The sequence below is a fragment of the Myodes glareolus genome, chromosome 13, assembly GCF_982192425.1.
Source record: "Myodes glareolus chromosome 13, mMyoGla1.1, whole genome shotgun sequence".
In the NCBI taxonomy this organism is placed as follows: Eukaryota; Metazoa; Chordata; class Mammalia; order Rodentia; family Cricetidae; genus Myodes; species Myodes glareolus.
In genome coordinates this window covers 51,872,439-51,894,182 of record NC_142038.1, presented here as the reverse complement: position 1 = coordinate 51,894,182, position 21,744 = coordinate 51,872,439, and the positions used below count along the sequence as shown (strand labels likewise).

At 42.8% G+C, this 21,744-nt stretch overlaps 1 protein-coding gene across 3 annotated transcripts in view; it reads right to left on the bottom strand.

Annotated features, from left to right (window-relative positions):
• The window catches only part of Sil1 (SIL1 nucleotide exchange factor), a 244,442-nt gene that overhangs the window by 195,453 nt on the left and 27,245 nt on the right, over positions 1 to 21,744 (bottom strand). Inside the window, exon 2 of one of the 3 annotated variants that reach the window (XM_048442448.3) lies at positions 7,353 to 7,443. The exons of the other annotated variants lie outside the window; for them this stretch is intronic. The gene's annotated coding sequence lies outside the window, so the exon portion shown is untranslated. The remainder of the gene's footprint in view (positions 1 to 7,352; positions 7,444 to 21,744) is intronic. 3 annotated transcript variants of the gene reach the window in all.

Sequence of the window (21,744 nt, the reverse complement as noted above, 5' to 3'; positions counted from 1 at the left end):
AAAGTGACCAAAATGGGGGGTGGGAGGTAAGACTATAATCCCAGCAGAGCCAGCAAAAGGAGGAGCACATCCTTAAGGCCAGTCTCAAAAACATAAGTCTGTCCAAAAATGGAAAAGAAAAGAAAGATAAAAGGGGCCTACCCAAGGTTTCCTAGTTAGCACTAACTGTCAACTTGGCATACTCTAGAATCACTTGGAGAAGTGGTGTGGGAGAATTGTCTGTATTCTGTCAATCATATTTTAATAAAACGCTGATTGGCCAGGCAAGCAGTATAGGTGGGAAAGTCAGACAGGAAGTAGAGGTGGAGCAAAGAGACTGAGAGTATTCTGGAAAGCGGGAGGCTCTCTCTCCACTCCTGCGCAGACCACAGAAGAGGCAGCATGTAACTTGCCCAGCTGAGAAAGGTACGGAGCCATGTGGCTAATGTAGATAAGGATAATGGGGTAACATAAGTTAAAAAAGTTAACAAGAAGCCTGACCTAATGGGCCAATCAGTTTATAACCTATGGAGTCCTGTATGTGATTTCTCTTTGGGATTTGCTGGCTGTGGGGTACCGGGCGGGACAGAAACCTCAACAAGTCGGTCCCCTCATGTTACAGAGAAGGTCTAAACTGAATTAACTGTCTCTATCAGGTTGGTTTGTGAGCATGTCTGTTCTTGTCTTGATAACTTCTGTGAGCAGATCCATCCACTGTGGGCAGATCCATTCCCTGGGCAAGTAGTCTTGGGCTCTATCAGGAAGCTAGATAAGCAAGCCAAAGAACAAGGCGGCAGCAGGCAGCGTTCTTCCATGGTTTCTGCTGTACTTCCCTGACAGTAGATGAGTTCCTGGATTGGAGAAAATGCTGTGTGAAATAGCAAGAGTCTTGCCTTCAGGCTGTTGACCTGACTCCCCTCAATGATGGACTGTGAAGGTTTCATCCTATGAAACCCTTTCTTCCCCTAAATTGCTTTTAGTCCAAGTATTTTAGCACAGCAATAGAAAGAAGACCAGAACACTGTGCTCTCTTGGGTAGTCAGGCTCTACGTCACAGGCTTGTCACAGCTGAAACCCATCTGACTAGCAAGTCCACAAGGGTGAGGGATAATTATCTGCCCAAGCTTTTACCTTCAGATTCCAACATTGTCTCACACACACACAAAAATTCTGTTGATTGAGCAAAAGTAAAAACACTTAAAAAAAATGGACTAGCAAATGATTAGCCATTTTAAAAATTGTTTTTAGGGGCTGGACAGATGACTCAGCACTTAAGAGCACTGGCTGACCTTTCAGATGACCTGGGTTCAATTCCAAGTACCCATATAGCAGTTCACACCTGTCTGTAAATCTGATGCCTTCCAGCATTCATGGGCACTGGCACACACATGGTACCCAGACATACATGCAGGAAAAACACCTATACACACAAAAAATATTTTTTAAAAAAATGTCTATTGTGATCAATAAAAACAGGTGCATAAAATATTACTGATGAGACAAGCTAAAGGGTCATTGAAAATTCAAGGCCAGCCTGGTCTACCTGGAGAATATTAGGCCATCTATCAAAATGCACTCCCTCTCAAAATATTGAGTAGAAGAAGCAGAGCTATTATATATACGAATTACTAGTTTAAACAAAGTATGTGTGGCCACCTCTATGATCATATACAAACCTAGAATTATGGAAAGCTGTGCTCAATGGAGTGTTTTATCCTGAAATGTTAACTACACAAGAAACATTTAAATAAGTTCTCTTTTGATGATCTCATGAATAACTTAGAGGCCTAGTCAGAAAGTCCAGGATCAGACCATCCATTATCAGGCCAAGGAAACATGGGGAAAGCTACGATTTAACCCTGCTCGCCAGGGCAGCCTCCAGTCTGAGTCTGAAGAATCATCAGTGGCCAAAAGTATCAAAGCAAGTATGAAAAAGTGGACTTGACCCAGCTTCCAAGAAAAGTGAGTGTTAACAATGAAAGCAGTGGGCTGGGGAGACGGCTCCGTGAGCAGTGCTTGACATGCGACCATGGACACTTGAGTGTGAATTCTCAAAACCCACATTTAAAAACAAAACAAAACAAACAAAAAAAAAATCAGCTAGACATGGTAACATACATATCTGTAATCCCAGCATTCCTGTAGGGGGGATGGGAGAGGAAAAAAAGGAAAATCCTGGGAAACTCATGGGCCAGTGAGCCTAGATTATATTGGGGTAGGGAGGTGGGGGGGATCATTGATACAGATATATCATACACAGACAAAGAATAGTTTAAATAAATTATTCTTCCATAAAGCACAACAGAACACCTCTTTTTTCATTTTATGTGACCAGCCCGACCCTGATATTAAAGCTGGACAAAGACATTACAAGAAAATTACAGGCCCCCCACAGGCACATAGATGTAAAAAGACTGAACGTAACATTAGTAAACCATTTTTAACAGCATATTAAGAGACTAATACAACATGATCAAATCATATTTGTCTTGGGACATTTAAGAGAAGTGGGAGGCACATGATCATCTCAACTGGCAGAGAAAATGCACTTAAAATCCAACACCTTTTCATAGTACTAAACAAAGTAAACCAGAATAGAGCAGAACTCAGCACATGACGAGGAGCAGACATGAGAAGCCTATAGCTACTACTGTATTTATCGGTAAAGGCTGAAAGGCCTTCATCTAAAATCAGGCACAAGATAACTGCTTTGGCCACTTGTAATATGCACAATAATAGAGCAATTAAGGGGGAAGGCACCTGTAACAGAAAGAGCAGCAGAAAATTATCTCTAGGTGAAGACTGCGCAATCTTACATGTAACAAACAAAAACTAGAGAATCAACCAGACAATCTGCTAGAGTTCCTAAATGTAGGGAAAAATAATTGTATTCTTTATACACCAGCAGTGAGCTTTCAACAAAGGGATGAAAACGGGGCTGGAGCCGTCTCTGTGGTAAGAGCATGCACTGCTCTTGCTGAGGAGCCATGTTCAGTCACCAGCACCCGCACCAGGCAGCTCCCCCCTGCCTGAAGCACTGCTTCCAGAGCAGGCCTCGGACCTCCAAGAGCACCTGATCTCAATGACCCACACAGACACACACAGGTATACATAATTTAAAGCTAAGACGGAAAGGAAGGAAGGAAGGAAAGACAGAAAGATGGATGGATGATGGCCAGTGGTGGCACAAACCTTTATTCCAGCACGCAGGAGGCAGAGGCAGGTAGACTCTGTGAGTTCGAGGCCAGTCTGTCTGGTCTACAAGAGCTAGTTCCAGTACAAGTTCCAAAGCTACAGAAAAAAACCTGTCTCGTTTAAAAAAAAAAAAAAAGGAAAAAGCAATGTTACCTAAAATATTACCAAAAAGGATAAAATACTTAAGAAATTAATTTAACAAAGAAGGTGAAAGACTGTGTACTAAAACCTATAAAACACTGCTAACGAAATTAAAAAGATCTAAATAAACAAAGACATCTTGGGGTGGATTAAAAGATTTAATACTGTCAAAATGACAATCCCACACAAAGGCACAGATTCAACACAATTCCTCTCAAATTCCCAGTAGCATTTTTTATGGAAATTGTGTGTGTGTGTGTGTGTGTGTGTACATATATCATAAAATTCATATGCTGTTTTAAAGGACCCTGAATACTCAAAATCTTGAAAAAGAACAAAGGAGGAGACAATAGTTGAAGAATTTACAAGTCCCGATCTCAAAACTTATGACATAGCTCAATTAAAAATATTAAGAACTGGGGCTGGAGAGATGGCTCAGAGGTTAAGAGCACTGGCTGCTCTTCCAGAGGTTCTGAGTTCAATTCCCAGCAACCACATGGTGGCTCACAACCATCTGTAATGAGATCTGGCGCCCTCTTCTGGCGTACGGGCATACATGGAGGCAGAATGTTGTATACATAAGAAATAAATAAATAAATCTTTAAAAAAAATATTAAGAACTAACATAAGATAAACATATAAGCCAATGTTTATTTCAAGAAAACATCTACAGACAACTGACTTTTAAAAAACATTTTGTTTTATCCACGCATGCACACATATGTGCATGTATACGGTTGCCTATGCTACAGCACATGTATGGCCCTCAGAGGACAACCCAGGGGAGTCCACTCTCTCCCTCCACCACATGGGTCCTAGGGAATGAACTCAGGCTGTCAGTCCTCACAGCAAGCACCTCCAAACTCACAAGGCTTGAAAAATGGATCAAAGACCTAAATTTAAAAGATAAAGACTATACAACTCTTAGAAGAAGACAAGACACACTTTAAGCTACAGAGAAACCCTGTCTCAAAAAAAACAAAAACAAAAAACACTTTCATGAGGCTAATTTGATAACTGTTTAACACCAAAATCATAGGTAACACAAAAAGGCAATAGGTAAGCTGAACTTTGATAACATTAAAAACTTGTAGCTAGAGAGATGGCTCAAAGGTTAAGATCATTTAATGCTGCTCAGTTATGAAAACAAGAGTTCAGATCTCAGTAGCCCAGACAGCCTACAAGACCCTGTAATTCAAAAAAACAGGGTACAGACCTAAACAGAGAACTCTCAAAAGACAAATCTAAAATGGCTGAAAGACATATAAGGAAATGCTCAACATCTTTAGCCATCAGAGAAATGCAAATCAAAACAACTCTGACATTCCATCTTACACCTGTAAAAATGGCCAAGATCAAACACACACATACACACAAAATGATGACAGCTTATGCTGGAGAGGACGTGGGTGCGGGTGGGAGTGCAAACTGGTACAGCTGCTTTGGAAATCATTATGGCGGTTTCTCAGAAAAATAGAAAACAATATACCTCAAGACCCAGCAATACTGCTTGTTGGGTATATACCCAAAGAATGCTCAATTGTACCATAAGGGCATTTGCTCGACTATGTTCATAGCAGCATTATCTGTAATTGCAGAACCTGTAAACAACCTAGATGCCCCTCAACTGAAGAATAAAGAAAATGTGGTCCATTTACATAATGGAGTACTACACAGCAGTAAGAAAACAATGACATCTTGAAACTTTCAGGCAAATGGATGGATCTAGAGAAAACTATATTGAGTGAGGTAACCCAGACACAGAAAGACAATATAATAAGTACTAACTCATAGGTGGCTTCTAGACATAAAGCAAAGAAAACCAACCTACAGTCCACAACCCCAGAGAACCTAGAAAACAAAGAGGACACTAGGAGTGACACACATGGATCTACATAGGAAGAAGAAAAAAAAGACAGGCTCTCCTGAGTAAACTGGGAATGTGGAGGTCACAGAGAGGGTAGAATGGAAGGGGGAGGAAGGGAGGGAAGCTGAGAAAAATGTATAGCTCAATAAAAATAATAAAAAATATTTTTTTAAAAAAAAGAACCTGTAATTCCTCCAAGAGATCCAGGGCTTAAAATTTACTGTATCAAAAAAAAATAAAATAAAAATTGATTAAAAAAAAAACAGTTTGGGGCTATAACTCAATTGGCAGAGAGCTTACTTTACACGTGCAAGGTCAGGGCTTTTATGCCCATTACTGGGGGAAAGGGAGCAGGACAGGAGAAAATGTTTGCAGATCATATCTGATAAAAATATAATATCACAATATATAAAACACCTCCTACAATTCAACAACAGAAAGAAAAACTGTATTTGAAAATGGTCAAAGAACTTAAAACTTTGAACTTCTGATCTTCCACCACCACCGTCTACGTGATGGGAATACAGTCCCCAAATCAAAGCTCGCCTAAAGCTTAGGTCCTGTGCTAGGGCTGAGGACAATATGGTATTAACTTGAAACTTTCAATGTCCTCCCAATCTCAGAGCTATTTCAACTATCCAAATAGCCTCAGTGCAACCCTGATTGGCACAGCAAGATCTCACCCCATTACCAATTCACTGCATCAGCACTACAGAGGAGAGCAATCAGCATGGGGAAACGACTGAATTATGTCAGCAGCTGTAAACTGTGCGCTGTCTCTTCTCCTCCAAGTCCATGTTCACCTAAGTCCAACGCCTCAACAATGAATGGGCATTTGTCCAGTATCTATGTCAACTACAGTAACCAAAATTGAGTTCAATTAACAGTATTTTAAAATCCCAATTAACTGATTGTTTAAAAGCTTTAATCTGAACAATATAACACTTTAACTTCAAACAGCCCTTGATCTCTTAGTTAAGCTATTTGGAAAATAATATAAAGCACAGTGCTCTGAGGAGTCATCTCCAGGCCCTGACCTCAGCAAGACATGAAAGGAGAAAGATGCACTGCATATTCCTGGGGACGCTCTAAGAGTTGCCCGGGTTTTCTAAGGAGGTGTCTTTTCTTTACAGCTCTGTTGGTCTCCATAGGACAGCAAGAACAAGACAAACACATTCTGAGCATGGAAAAGCACCAAAGGCAGCTACAATATATTTTTTTAAAGTGTAGTTTTTTAAAGCACACATAAACCCAAGAGAGTTACTTTTCCCATCTGGTATCTGTTCTTCTTAAAAGTGGTATATCAAGGAATAGTCATGCATGTGAATAAGGGTGCACAACAGGATTTGTAACAGCAGGTAGGGTCAAGGGGCCCAGAAAGATGCCACCAACCAAATCCCAGCCTGCCAGGAGTCAGCAGCCTGCAACTGACAGAGGTACAGATAGGCAACAGCAGCATCCAAGACGGGAATTTGCAAAGGGATTCTGGGTTCCAGTGAGTGAACTTGTGATAGGGATGCCAGCAGGACCCTTAAGTCTCTCTTGCCAAAATAAGTGCCCTGGGGATGACTTGCCAGCTAGTCTTCTCCTTGAACCAGATTAGATGGAAAAGAATGACATGCCAAGGTAAATGCATCCTAGAAACAGTCCACTTTATCAATTGCTTTTAGACAGAGTATATCCTGGCTAAAAATCAGAAAGCATTTAAAGCCCGTAGTTTAGATATGATATGTCATTACCCAATTCCAACAGGTTATAAGTAAGACAACATTTTTGTTAATTTTTATTTTATGTGCATGGGTTCTTTTCCTACATGTATGGCTGTGCAGCACATATGTGCCTGGTGCCTATGGAGGACAGAAGAGTGTGTCAGTGTCCCCTGGGTCCATAACTGGAGTTACAGGTGGTTGTAAGCCACCACATGGATTCTAGAAATCAAATCTGATTTTCTAGATGAGGAGTCAGTACTCTAAACCACTGAGTCATCCCTCCAGCCCCAAAATAACATCATTTGAACAATAACAAGGGGATGAGAGATGCCCAGTCCTCTCGTGCCTTAGCTTTATAACAAGTACCTCCATTCATTCTAGTTGCCGTACAGAGCAAGTACCTCAGTCTTGGTTGACCACACTTTTCTGTATCTGTTGCTCAGTCTCTCCAATGTACTCACCAAGTGAGAAGCAATTCTCTGTCATCATTCCATTCTGCCTCCAACCACTCAGATTCCTCTTGTGGTGATTATCAAAAAGCAACAGCAGCCTCTGGTAATGCCAAGAGAAAATACTAGGTTCAGGAAGTCAATACTGCAAAATTCTCACCATGAAAGGCAACCACTCCCTTAACAACCCATAACGACATAAGCTTTGGCTTCAGAGAAGCCATGCTTATAACTCACAGAGGTGTGGGGAGCATCTAAAAACCACAAAGAAGTACTATGCCCACACAGTACTGACGCACAGTCCACTTACTAGAGGTTTACACCTACACAAAAGTCATTCCAACCCTGCATAAGCAGTTAACAGGCCAATCTCCCTCAAAAAAGGTATTTTTGCGAAGACATTATTCACCTTCCCAAATAGGAGAGCTATAAGAAGAGCAAAACTTCATACATCATGAAAAGGTGAAAAACAAACCTGAAACATTCATATCCAGTTGTAGCTACAACACATCCAACTGAAAGACATACATCCTTCCATACATATTTGCCAATGCCTGTAACATCCCAAATATGTACAGATGCTGGGGGTACAGAGAATAAACAAACAGGGATGTTCTTCCCTAGGAGCTCCCAGAAAGGCAAGGGACACACTAAGTTAAAGAGCCTTGCCAAAGATAGCCTCCAGGCAAGAGTGTGATGTGCCCACCATGGTATGTGGGCCATAGAGGGCTTACTGGAAGGAGAAGTAAGCTTGGAAGATTAAAAGTGGAAAAGACAATGAAGGGAGCATCTCAAGTAGAGGCCATGGTGCTTTTTGAAGATCTGACCCAAAACTAGGCATATGCATTTATTTCAACAAATGAATGCTGGAGCAAAGAGCTGATGGGCAGCAAACACCACGATATGCAAGGACCTTCTTTCCCATACTGATTTGATAAGTTCTGAACACACAGCTCATTGCACTGTCCTAGCAAATCTCTGGAACCTCTCTTTTCAGAATGATCTTAAAGGAGAAACAGGGACAGAATGAAGCCTGCCACCTAGGTAAATGGATCATCACAGTTTAACTCTATCCATGAACTCATTCCTTAGAAACCCCTAGCTTCTATTTTTCTTAATAGAAAGAGGTGGTTAACAGAACTGGAGTTAGATCACATTTACTGCAGTGAACAATTTGAACACTGAAGCAACATGAGATTTTCAGCATAGCCTTCGCACTGCCGGAAGGATACTCTTACTATAGTCTCCTGCATGTTTCACACTCAAGTCTAAAACTAAGCCCTGTTCTGCACTTTATATGCCTGATTCTCCTAGAGGTGCCTGATAGCTATCCTACCAGTCAGAAATGCATGAGCCCTGGGAACCAACTTCCCCTTTCCTTCTGCCCCTACTTATCAACTACTATCAGTTTATTTGTGAAGCTTCCCTATATTCTTCACGTTTCTGTTCAAATCCCTCACCTTCACTCAGAAGGCAGAGGCAGGTGGATCTCTGGAAGTTCAAGGCCAACCTGGTCTACAGAGCGTGTTCCAGGACAGGTTCCAAAGCTAGAAAGAGAAATTCTGTCTCGAAAAACAAACAAACAAAACACCCAACCTCCCCTTTTAAGTGAGATGAGCCTGTAGGGTTTCAATAGGTCAGACCAGGCAGAGCATCAGAGTGAAGCAGAAGCCACAGGTTTTACTGGCTCAGCCCAGAGTCACTGGAATACCCAATGGCCACCTTACTGGATCCCTTTAAATAGCGCTCAATAAAACTCACTTTTTCTTCAGAAAAAGAAAAGCACTCACAGAGCCCATTTAACAGCAGCAGACCTCAGAGAGTAGGCTTCAGGGAAGGCCTGGCTCCTGCACAGAATCTTCAGAAATGTCACTGCTTTAAGAGCCCAGAACCTAAAGTGAGGCCTGTGATGACAGAACTCAAATCCCAAGCAAAGCAAAGAAAACTTAGCTTGACACGTTCACCCTTCACTGCCCATGGAGGTGCACGCCAAGGATCCAGTGGGCTGCAGTCTCCACTCCTACTTCCTCCTCCATCCTACACTGCCATAAGGAAAGTCAGTAGGTGGAACTATCTGCATCTGCCAAAGCAGATGTAAGAAGGCAATTTTCAGAAGGATGTTAGTCTTGACAGTACCCTGAAACTCTGTTTTCCAATATAAAAGACAAAATATAGGGAAGATAAATCATGCCTCTCAGCCTCAGATCACAGAAACCTTCCTTTCACCCTATTCCTTGAAATTGACCCTCATACCACCTCAGAAGAAAGAAATATACTCTGAATGAACAAAGGGATGGAAAAATGAACAAACAGCAGGCTGAGGGGCCAGGAGGAGGAGCAACAGGAGAGGAAGAAGGTCCTAATCAAACAACCTTTCATTTAGTTCAACGCCTCCCAACACTAACATAAAATGCTGGAACACACAGGTGTGTCCAAAGCGAGGAAGAAAAAAGCAGAGAGAAAAGCCCTCCCTTCATCTCCCTGGCATGGCAGCTTGCCAAATGTTTCCTGACATTAAACCATGCCTAGCAGCATACGTGCAAATAAAAACTTCACCGTTTATCATATCTAGTGCTCTGGGGCCTTATGATTTCTCTTCTAAGGCAAACCCTGCCATTCATCTCCTTGATTAAAAATTGATTTAATTTGTCTTTCATTAGGTAGGTACAAGGGAAAAACAGAGATTCCCAGAGATAACTCGCCCCAAAACAGGGCTGTGCTGAGCCCCAGCGACTGCACAGCCGGGTCCCAGCCCACTGCCGAGGAAAGAAAATTAAAAAGCTCACAGCGCGGAGCTTGAGTTCCAGCCAAAAGGAATTATCTTCCCACAAGTGTCTCTGTTGGATTTTGGTTAATAGAAAAAAACTTTTTAAAGGGAAGGAAAAGAAACCCCAAGGATATTTAACATAAAACTTAGAAATTCTCTATTTTTCAAACTCCCTTGCAGGGAAAAAAGCAGAGAGGTCTTTATTCTCAGTCCTCCTTCTCAGAACTTCTCTCCATATGACGTTGTAAAATTTTCAATTTGGAGGGAGCATGGCTGAGGAATTCTAAGCCTCGGTGCAGGCTCTGCAGTGAGAGCTGAGGGGGAAGGAGCTGAGAAGGGGTGGGAGCAGCTGCTCTCAAAAGTGGAACACAAAGTCCTCAGCAACAGGGCCTTGGGCTACAGGGCTGAGATCAAATGCCAGGCCCTCAGGCCTGGGGCAGGCCACTTTCTCCTGGCTTCAGACTCCCACAGATAGGTGGTAATATGGAAAACACAGGTAACCTTCATTGTTCTGTCAAAGGACTCTGGGGTACCAAGGTCAGCAAATTACATGTACACACCCTGATTAAATGTTAATGATATTACTCAATAGGCACCAAATAAATTTAACCTGATCTCCCACCCTGTTGAAAACCTTTATTTTCCTATGACCCTCAAAAATACAGACTGTGATGGTTATTCTTGGTTGTCAACTTGATTATATCTAGAATTAACTAATGGGGCACACCTGTGAGTGATTTTTTTCTTTGAGTGGGAAGAGCCACTTTTAATCTGGATTTCTAAGGAGAGAAGACAGATCTTTTGAGGTGGGAAGACCTTCCTCTACTCTGGTCACGCCTCCTGCTGGGTGCAAATTCCTACTCAGGTTAGAAGGTGAAAGTCTCCTCTAGGGTCTCCAGCCCTCTAAAAAGGAAGTTTTTGTTCTTTTCTTGTTTGCTTAGGCCTCCTTAGCAAATCCTTTCTCTCACTGACATTGGAGCCTACTTCTCTGGGATTCCAGTGTATACTGAAGAGCAGCTCAGACATCTGGTCTTGAGGAATGAACAACCACTGAATTCTTGGACTTTCCATTCATAGGCAACCACTTTTAGATTAGCTGGACTACAGTTTATAATTATTCTAATAAGTCCCTTTCCTATATCGATAGGGAAATTCATTCTATAAACTGTTACTCTAGAGAGAACCCTGATTAATACACAGACCAAACTCTACACTCAAACCCTTGACCACCCAAGCCCCAAAGTCTGTGCTTCTTTGTCACCTTGCCCTTACACAGCCTTTTCTCCACGCTCTGTGACACCTCCTCCCAGCAGGAGGCTTTGTGCACACGCCACTCCTTTTGCTTGGAAGGTCATTTTCTCCTAGTCTTCAGCTGGCAAATTCCTACTCAGGTTAGAAGGTGAAAGCTTCCTCTAGGCGTCTCCAGCCCTCTCCTCCGGAGGAGATTCAGTCTATCTGAGCAGCATCTGCACCTTATCACAGTAGGGCATTGCTTTTTCAGCTGACCTTCTCCCTGGTGGATTGTGAGGTTCCTAAGGATGGCGACCACACTCACTCTATACTTAACACTAAAATACCTAACAGCCTGGACTACCTTGGCAGTTGACATAAACATAATGTCAGCCTTCTCTGTTATGTCTTGACTTTCACCTCCCAAAGCCAGTTATGTAAGTGCTGCTGCCACCATCGTCACCATCACCACGGCCCCCAAGCCCTCACACTTCACTGTCTGTAACAGGCTCAGACTTTAATATGTTCACTAGCAGTCTGTGGGCACTTGCTATGGACATGGTACTCCATAACTAAGTAACTAACATAGAGACTGCCCCCCCCCTGCCTTTTAGAAGACAAAAAGGACATTTACATGAATACTCAACATATAAAAATCAAAAGTATTGCCAGGCAGTGGTGGTGCACACCTTTAATCCCAGCACTCAAGAGGCAGAGGCAGGAGGATCTCTCTGTGAGTTTGAGGCCAGCCTGGACTACAGAGTGAGTTCCAGGACAGCTAGGGCTACACAGAGAAACCCTGTCTCAAAAAGCCAAACCAACAAACAAAAAGTACAATTAAGAGAGAGAGCACAGAGACAGCAGAAGTGGCCGAATAATTACGACAATATTTCCCGAACACCCCCAGCTGTTTCCGTTTCTCTTCATCCTCACAGACAGGAATCCTCCAGTATCTGCCCCCCAAACTCCCACATTTGCTAATCCAGATCAGACCTTCCAATCTGGGTTTCCACTTGCTCTAGATTAATTCAAATTCTGTTTGCTTCTGCTCTGTGAATCTCTTCAATTCCTTTCTCGGGTATCTTTCATAATCTCCTGGCTTCTGCTCATCTCCTCAACAGTCACAGATGATCACTTGCTATTTATTTTTAAATCTGCATTTATACGGAATGGTGATGTAGCTCAGCTGTAAAGTGCTTGCTTACCATGCATGAAGCCCTGAGTTCAATCCCCAGTACAATGTGACATACCTGTAACCAAACCCCAGCACCTGGGAAGTAGGAGGAGAAGAATTAGAAGCTCAAGGTTTCATACCCAATTCAAGGCCAGCCAAGGTTAGAGACTCTGTCTCAAAAAAGGAAAAAACCATCTTCGTTCACCCAGGAAGACCTCGCCCACTGTGGGTGGCACCACTCCCTTGGGAGCAGACATAAAGCAGAGCACAGGCAGCATTGCTATATTCGTTGCCCTATGCTCTTGGCCATGGATTTGACTGAGTTCCTGCCTGGACTTCCCCTCAGTGGCAGACTGTAACCTGAAATTGTAAGCCAAATAAACCCCTCAGTTGTTTTTTGTCAGGATATTTTACCACAGCAACAGAAATGAAACTAGAACAATAGCCCTCAAGAGGATGCTCTAAGTTCGATTACGTTCCAGGGAGATTCAGCACTGCATACCCATTCACTAGCACACAGGGCATTGACTCTATAGGCCTGTCCTAGGGTCTCTGAATGCTAAAGTTACTCTATATAGCTACCCACTCCTTTAATCAATATGAACCTCTATGAACCAAAAATTGTGTCCCCTATAACACCATGCTCAATGTCCTGTACATAACATGTATGATTAGTGTTTATGATTGAATCCTTGGTAAGAAAATCAAATAATCCTCTCCTGTTCAGGTATTTCAATACAATAATAATAATAAATTCTCCAGGGTAGCCGGCGATCAGGCCTGCCCTTCCCCCTCCAAGCCTCTTAATTTAGTCCATCTCAGGGGGACCCTCACTCATCTAAGGAGGTGCTGTCCCAGTCTTTCCACTACCAGGCCAAGAAACCAGTGTTGTAAAGCACTCTTTTAATGAAGGAATTTATTTCCTGTTATTATAGACTGAGAGGAAGAATTTCTCAAGGAGCCAGAAATAAATGGAAGGGAGGAAAAGAACAGAAATTAATGAATATTGTAATGACCCCCTGAAGTTGCAAATCTGAACATTTCTCACTAGAAGACAAGTATGAAAAACAAGATAAGATGCTTCTGGGATGCATTCATGAAACAGCAGGTAACAAAACAGATAAAATGTATTTACAGTAACTCGCCAGGGACAGCTACCTTTCACTAATAGCTATCAGACACTGAATACCACCGTAAAAATAATATTCTTCCCTTCCTTATTATGGAGTTACAATTATCCATAAGAACAGAGCAACATGACCATTTTGAATGATAACTAGGGATAATTTTATACCCTTCCTTATTCCTAAATATCTAGGCACAAGCAGATAAACAGCCAGATTATACCTCCCTATATTAAATTGCTTCAACTAAAACCAGAAACTACCATAGACTGGTGTCTTAACTAACAAGGATTTATTTTCTCAGCAAAATGGAGGCTGGAAGTTTAAGATGTGAGTTGTAGACAATACAGTTTCTGGGTGAGAGACCTCATCCTAGCTTACAGACAGCTGCCTTTTTACGATGTCCTAACACAATCTTTCCCAAATGCAGCACAGAAAGCATGAAAGAAAGCACACAAGAGGGAAAGCGAGTGTACGCCTGCAAGCAAGCTCACTGGTGTCCCCTCTGCCAGGAACACTAAGCCTATGGTAACAAGGTCACACTCATAGTTAATTACTACCTTTCTCCAAACAGACCCACAGTTGGGACAAGGCTTGCAATGCATTGGGGGAACACATATTCACACCCTGGAAGAACAGCCCACATACCAAAAAAGGAAAGGGAAGGCTGGATGAAGTAACCTTGGAGACACTTGCTCACAAAAGTGACCATGAAGGTATGATGGAAGAGTCCCAGTATCAAGGGGGCCATGGTGGGAAATGAGGAATTTATTAACAATAAATTCTTAGGTTGGTGCTAGTTTTGTTTTGTTTTTTTGTTTTTTGGTTTTTCTTTGGAGACAGGGTTTCTCTGTATAGACCTGGCTGTCCTGGAACTTACTCTGTAGACCAGGCTGGCCTCAAACTCAGAGATCTGCCTATCTCTGCCTCCCAAGTGCTGGGAGTGTGTGGTTTTTTGGGGGGGGTTTGTTTGTTTGTTTTTTAGGTAGTGTCTTACTGTGTAGGCCAGGCTAGCTACAAACTCTCAAACTAGTGATCCTCTTGCCTCATCCTCTGTCCTAGTTTGATTTTCTGTTGTGACCAAAACCAACTTGGGGGGAGGGATTTGTTTTCTTATGCCTAACAACCCATCACTGTAAAGCCCTCACTGAGGGAAGCGAAGGCAGGAACCTGGAGGCAGGAACTGAAGCAGAGAGCACAGGAACAATATTCCCTGGCTTGTGCCCGCTGCTTGTGCAGGCTGCACTCTTCTGCAACCCAGGGGTGCTGCCAACAGCTCACTGGATACTCCCACAGCAACTGTTATCTAGAAAATGCTCCACAGGCCAATCTAGTGGGGGCAGTTCCTCAGTTAAGGCTCCCTCTTCCCAGACGACTGTAGTTTGTGTCACACGGACAAAGCTAGCCAGTGCATCCTCTCAATTCCTGGGGTTACGGTGGTGTCCTACATACCTAGCATAAATATATACTCTTGGATTTGGGGAGAAAGGCAGAGTTGTTTTGTGGACTACTTTTCTTTTTCTATATAACTTTAATTTTTATTTTATTTATTTATTTATTTATTTATTCTGTGTATGTGCTACATTAGTGAAAGCCTTTCCCAGAAAAAAAAAATAGGGCCAGCATGATGGCTTAGTGGGTAAAAGTGCTTTCTGTCAAGCCTGATGACCATGTTCCATCCCTGGAAGCCACCCTCAAACTGTCCTCCCACCCCCATATTGCATTATGGCCTGGGGGTAGAGAGGGGGTATGGATGTGCCCAGTCCCTCCTGTTCCAGCACATACTGAGAGGTGAGGGACCCAGCATCCTCTCTGCCTCCAGACCCTCAGAGGACTCCACTGTAGCTTAGGAGCTGCAATTTCTGACCAAAGCAACTCTTGTGAAATCTATTCCACAGTCCTCAGAGGTGAGGGACCGAGTCTCCTTAATAAACCTTGAGGTGGAAAAGCCCTTCTCTCCTGGCAACCAAGAATCTCTGGCCAACTCCAACTATTAGTGGAGTCTGAAGGCCTGGGACAGCCTTAGCTGTGAGAGAGAAGACTCTCGCTCAAGCACTGCTGAAGCTGCTACACAACCTCCCAGCCTCACAGCAGATGCCCCCTACAATCTATAGCTTCTCTTTCTCTCTTCCTGTCTGAGACTCACAGCATTGATCTGAGGACTTCCCCACAAAACACCAGATTGAGACCAACAGTTACACCCCCAGATGAAGGCTTTCAGCCCTCATCACCCAAAGCCCTCAATGCTCTTAAAGCCCTGGGCCAGGCACAGAAGCCTTCTGATAAACAACCCCAGGTATGTGTCTTTTCTCATAGCACCCTCAAGAGTCCCGGTCAGATTAACGAGTGACAGATAGGACTTATGTGTCATCCCTGTACAGCTCAAAAAAGTTACTAAAGAAAAAAAACACCTGCAATTAACTACCTGAGACTGGGTTTGTTGCTTTATCAGGGAAAATATGGAAAGAAGCCAGACTGAGTGTTGCTGGGTCAAAGACAGGATGTGGAAGAGGACAGTGGGAATGAATATACAGATATGATCAAGATACACTGTTGCATTAAAAAGAAGAAAGCCAAGACCGAGAGTCCAGAAAGGAAACAAGTGCTTACCCAGGAACTCTACAAGCTAAGTAAGCCTGCTCCAGAAAGCAAGCCCACCAAAGAAAACAAAGGCTTAGTCCAGTCAAGTCAGAAGCTGCTGAGTGACACAACTAAACAGTCAATAAAGTCTACAGCACTTCTACTACAGAGTTGCCACTCTCAGAGCCCAACCTCCAACCAGAACAAAACAGCAGCCAGTCAGGACTTCCTTCATTTGCATAGTGGGAATAGCATGGGGGTGAGGGATTTCCCAAACTGGCTAAAACAGACATTCCAAAATACCTCTGGGTGCTCACTCCCCAGCCTACTGTCTCAGGCAGGTGGTTCTTCTATTCCTGCCATGCCTACTACACTCTCATGGTATACTCAATAAATTTGCTTCCTTCTAAAAGAGAAGAAAGAAAAAGAAAAAACAAAGAGGCAGAGAAAGATTTAATAAAGCAAAAATAAGCTCAAAGGTGCTACCTGTGAAGACTTCGCGAGAAGTAACCACATGCCCAGAAACACTGGTAACTACTGGGAACAGCAAAAAAACAAGGACCAGAATCTGTTCTAAGTCTCCAAAGGAAGCACAGCCCTGCCAACATCTGGTTTTCAAGCTAGTAAGAAATACTTCTGAGAAAATAGATCCATGCTGTCTCAATAGCCACAGGAATCTGCAGCAAAGTCAGGCTTTGACCCTGGCCCTGGGACTCACGCCTGTACTCTTGAGCACTGTGTATTGCTCCTATCCTGCAAAGGAGCCTTCCCAAATCAGACTTCACCTGTGAGTGACTCTGCCAGGAACTGAAGCAGCCAGGACTGACAGTTCTTCTACTGCAGGGCACAGAGAGGAGCTTCCCTTTCTCCCACCATTACAGCCAACACTTACTGAGCCAACTTCTTGTTTTCATGAGTACATACTTACTCATGTGTGCTTCATGAGGAAGCATGCAACAGACTAACAAAGGTTCTCGTCTGATTTATTAGTTGGCACTTAATTGTCATCCACATCAAGAAGCTCCATCTAGTCCACAATTTATTCTTCTCCACACAGACATGTGTGAGAAGGGACATGAGCTCCAAAGGAGCAGTTCAGAGTCGGGCGATGGTGGCGCACACCTTTAATCCCAGCACTTGGGAGGCAGAGGCAGGCGGATCTCTCTGAGTTTGAGGCCAGCCTGGTCTACAAGAGCTAGTTCCAGGACAGGCTCCAAAGCTACAGAGAAACCCTGTCTCGAAAAAAGGGGGGGGGCAGTTTACCTTCCCTTCTGCCCCAAAAGAGATTGCTGTTCAACACTTTTAGACTCTATGAAACACTAGGTGGCCCCTCTTTGGAAGCTTTCAGGTTGAGTGCCAGTCAGAGTAGATTGGCATAGAGGTCCTTCATGTTAAGCCACTCTGGAATGAACAAGCAAGCTAATAAACACAATATGTCAGGACAAAGGTATAACATATTAAAATGCATTTTTGAACTAATTTTTACAAGTACATTCAGCTTTAATTATTTATAACACTTCAAAGTAAAACCACACATGGTAGTGTACACCTGCAATCCCAACGCGTGGGAGTAGGGCAAGGAGATCGAAAGTTCCAGGTCAGCCTAGGGTACATGAGGCCCTAGGCCCTGTCTCAAAAAAATAAAAATTAAAAAAATAAATAAATAAAAGAGGGCAGGCGGCAAAATACTGCAATGTTTTGTAAAACAAAACATGTTTTGTTGGTGGACACTATGAATGCTATGGCTATTGATTCTTTGCTGAGGACCAGTTTTGGGTTCCTGAGAGACATCAGTTTGGTAGACTAACAAAGGGACGACCTAGAATTTACTAATGTAGTAAAACAAAGCACTCAGAATTTTATTTTTTCAACTTGCTGGATGCTTTTCCTTGTCCCCCAGGCTCTTACCTTCTCTAAGTGTCCTCTAGCTACTTTCCACTATCTTTTCTCTTGCCAAAAAGGATAGTATTAGTCTACGTGGAGCTGCTATAACAGCTGAAGTTTAGCAATTCATAAAGAATAGGTTTCCTACAGTTTTGAAGCTGGGAAGTCTAAAATTCAGAATTTAGCACCTGTTTAAGGCCTTTCTGCTGCTGTCCTCAATGCAGAAAGAAACACATAGATAAAGGTCAAATGCATCCCTCAATCAGCAAGACATCCTAAAGCAACAGCTATAACCCATCAGGAGAGCAGGGCCCTCAGAACCCAAGCACTTCTTAAGGGCTCCATCTCTCAGCATGACTGCACTGGGGTTAAGTTTCCAACACATCAACTTGGGGAGCCACATGCAAACTATAGCAAGGTTTGTCTCCCCAAGCAGCAATTAAAGCTACCATGCAGGGTATTTACTCAGCATGTACTAACTCACATAAGCCCTGAGCATAGGTACCATCAGTACCCCACACTGGAGGTGAGGAAACAGATGCACAAAGGTTAAGCCATTTTCTCAAGGTCACAATGTTACTAAGAACCAGAATTAGAAAGCAGATCTAACTCTGAAATCTAAGCTCTCCCTCCACCCCTCTTCTCCTAGCTCTAGTGGCTGGAGACACAGCTCAGAGATGAGGAGCACTTGCTGCTCTCTCAGGGAACCTGAGTTCAGGTCCCAGCACCCACACCATATCTGGCAGCATACAACTATCTGTAATTCCAATTCCAGGCAAGCCGATGATGTTCTTTTCTGGCCTCTGTGGACACAGACATACACATACAAATAAAAAATGAATCTTAAAAAAAAGAAAACAACAGTCTATATACATTGCAGGGGAACAATGGGCTGGACCATAACTAGACTACTGCATGCCAAATCTTTGTGTTTAATAGTTTTGAGACAGTCTCATTTATTAGACTGGCCTCAAACTAGCTATGTAGCTAAAGCTGGTCTTGAATACCTTATCCTCCTTCCTCCACCTCTCAAGTGCTGATTATAGATATGCTATACCACACCTAAAGCTCTTAACCCTATCAAACTGCCCACCTGATTCACAGGAACTGAGGGGTGGAGCTTACTACTATCATATAGACAGACCAGATGATTCATGGGAACTGAGGGGAGGGGCTTGCTACTGTCACATACACAGATCAGATGATTCACAGGAACTAAGGGGCAGGGCTTACTACTGTCACATATACAGACCAGATGATTCATGGGGACTGAGGGGAGGGGCTTACAACCATCATGTATATAGACCTTACAGAGATAAATGCACAAGCTTTGGTTTGAGTCTCTACACCATTGAAAGCCTCACAGACTCTAACAACCATCCAGAAAATTTCTTTCCATTCCTCACAAAATAATCTGGGAACTACTTAATCCCTGAAAATCTGGCAGGGAGACATGCAGGGTCCCACCCGACTTAGAGAAGAGACAGCTGATAGAGCTGGGAGGGCATCCAGTGAATACATCGTGTTTATTTCTCCTAGCTTTTATATACCCCAGTCCAGAAAGGAGAGGGAAGGCAAGAGGCTTCGTTACCAAGACACAAAGAACAAAGTAGTTATCTTCTTAATATCCAAAACATGAAGTAACTACACCCGAGGTCAAAACATCCTGCTAGTAGCCACACCTTAGGTCAAACCTCCTGTCAATAACCTTGAAGCAGCAAGAACAGGTCTGAACTCTCTGACCTTTAGTCAAGGTCAGAATCCACTTCTGGGACACAGAGTGTGGGACACAGAGACAAGTGGATCGAGCTTACCCCTTCCCCCAGATGACTTAAGTCTCTAATATCTGAAGGCAGTAAACCCCTGCTTCCTCCCCATCTAAAGCTCATCAGGCCATGACCAGTCAGATTCTTATTCTACCACAATCAAATAGTAGAAGTCCTTAAATCTAAGTGAGAAAATCACCCCCTCAAAAAGTCAAATTAAAAGGAAAGAGTAAGAGAACAAAGTTCAAGCTGCTATTTATTATGTATCAGGAGGTTCTGGGTTCTTAGGCTTCTTATTAAACATTCTGGCTTCACATTCATTTTCTTTGCTTAGTCCTAATTACTGCTTGAGCTCTTTTCAAATGGATCCCCAAAGATGTTGAAAAAATGAACTGAAAGGTCAACTTGCTCCATGGGAACTGCAAGGAGCCTCCCTGACATCTTGCTCTGAAATGATATTTTGTAACTTCATAGGCTAATACTCCAAATTAATCAAGGTAAAGAATTCACCATTTCCCCTGGTAACAGGACTCACAGAGGGGCAAATGGAAAGGAAGACTGTACTAATGGGGCATGGATGACACCTCTCCCAGTTAGCAGCACTAGAACAAAAACTGTGTGGTTTTTATTCTAAAGCACAAGACTTTAATCCGATCACTTGGGAGACAGAAGCAGGAAGATCTCTGAGAATTGAAGTTAGTCTGGTATACAAGTTCTGGGTCAGCCAGGGCTACATAGTGAGACCCTGTCTTAATAATACTAATAGTAATAATTTTTATAAAAAACTAGCTTCTAAAGTCTACCCAAATCAAGAGACCAGAATTTACAGCATCAAAATTCCAAAGCCACATGACATTCCAGAATGCTGGACAGTGAGGAACTAGGGCAGCAAGCAAGAGACACAGAAGCCATAAAAACTAGGACCGGAAGTCCTGCTGCTTCTCCTGCCAGCAGCTGGCAATGAAGGCCTGAGTCAAGTTTCTGAAAGGTTAAGACCATGAAAGGGGGTATTAAAATAAATTGAGAGAGAAAACAGAAAAAGATCAGAGAAGGAGAGTCTCAGTGCACCAGGTTTGCAATGTGTCTGCTCTCAGAGCTGACGTTCTGAGTGCCAGATTTTTTAAGGTTTATTTTAAGAGCTTTGAGGCCTCTTGGGAGGAAAAAAAGAACTCACTAATTCTATCTTTCAAAGTCTCTGGATTTTGCTGCACAGGAAGGCATTTGCATGAGGGTGAACTCCCTCTTAGCAAAGGGTCTTTCTCAGAACTTGGCTGTGCCCGTGCACACATGAGCACATGTGTAGGAGACATCTGGGAGCTGTTTCAACAGCAGTCTATTATCCATCAAGGTGTGAGAACAGAGTCCAGAGCACAGCTGGGATGCCTGTCCTCCAAATCCCATGAAGACAAGGGGTTTAAACTGCTTTTGGAGTTCTCACCTGAGAGTTAATCTAAAAACAGGGAATCAATGTAACCCAAACAAAGGTGTGTAATTGTTTCCTGTAACAACACAACAACAAAACTGAGAACTAATTTAAAAAAATAGAAAGAGAGTAAGATAGAAAGTTTGATTTGTTATCACTAGAATTTAGGCTACCATCCCCCTGAAGGTGAGAAGCATCCCGGGCTTGGAGACTGGTTAGTCCACTTTTACATATTAGGAATCCTGGTTAATTAGAATGGCGTGTGAGACACATCTTCCCACCCAAACCACCTTTCTACAATCAAAAAAAAAAAAACAAACAAAAAAAAAAACATTATAACCTCTGAAGACAGCTATGAAATTTTCTGAAAATAACACTTCTTTGAAGAAAAACTACAGCAAAAACACAGGGCCCAAGGGCTAGGGGCCAGGAAATAGAGTTAGAAAGAAAGGATGA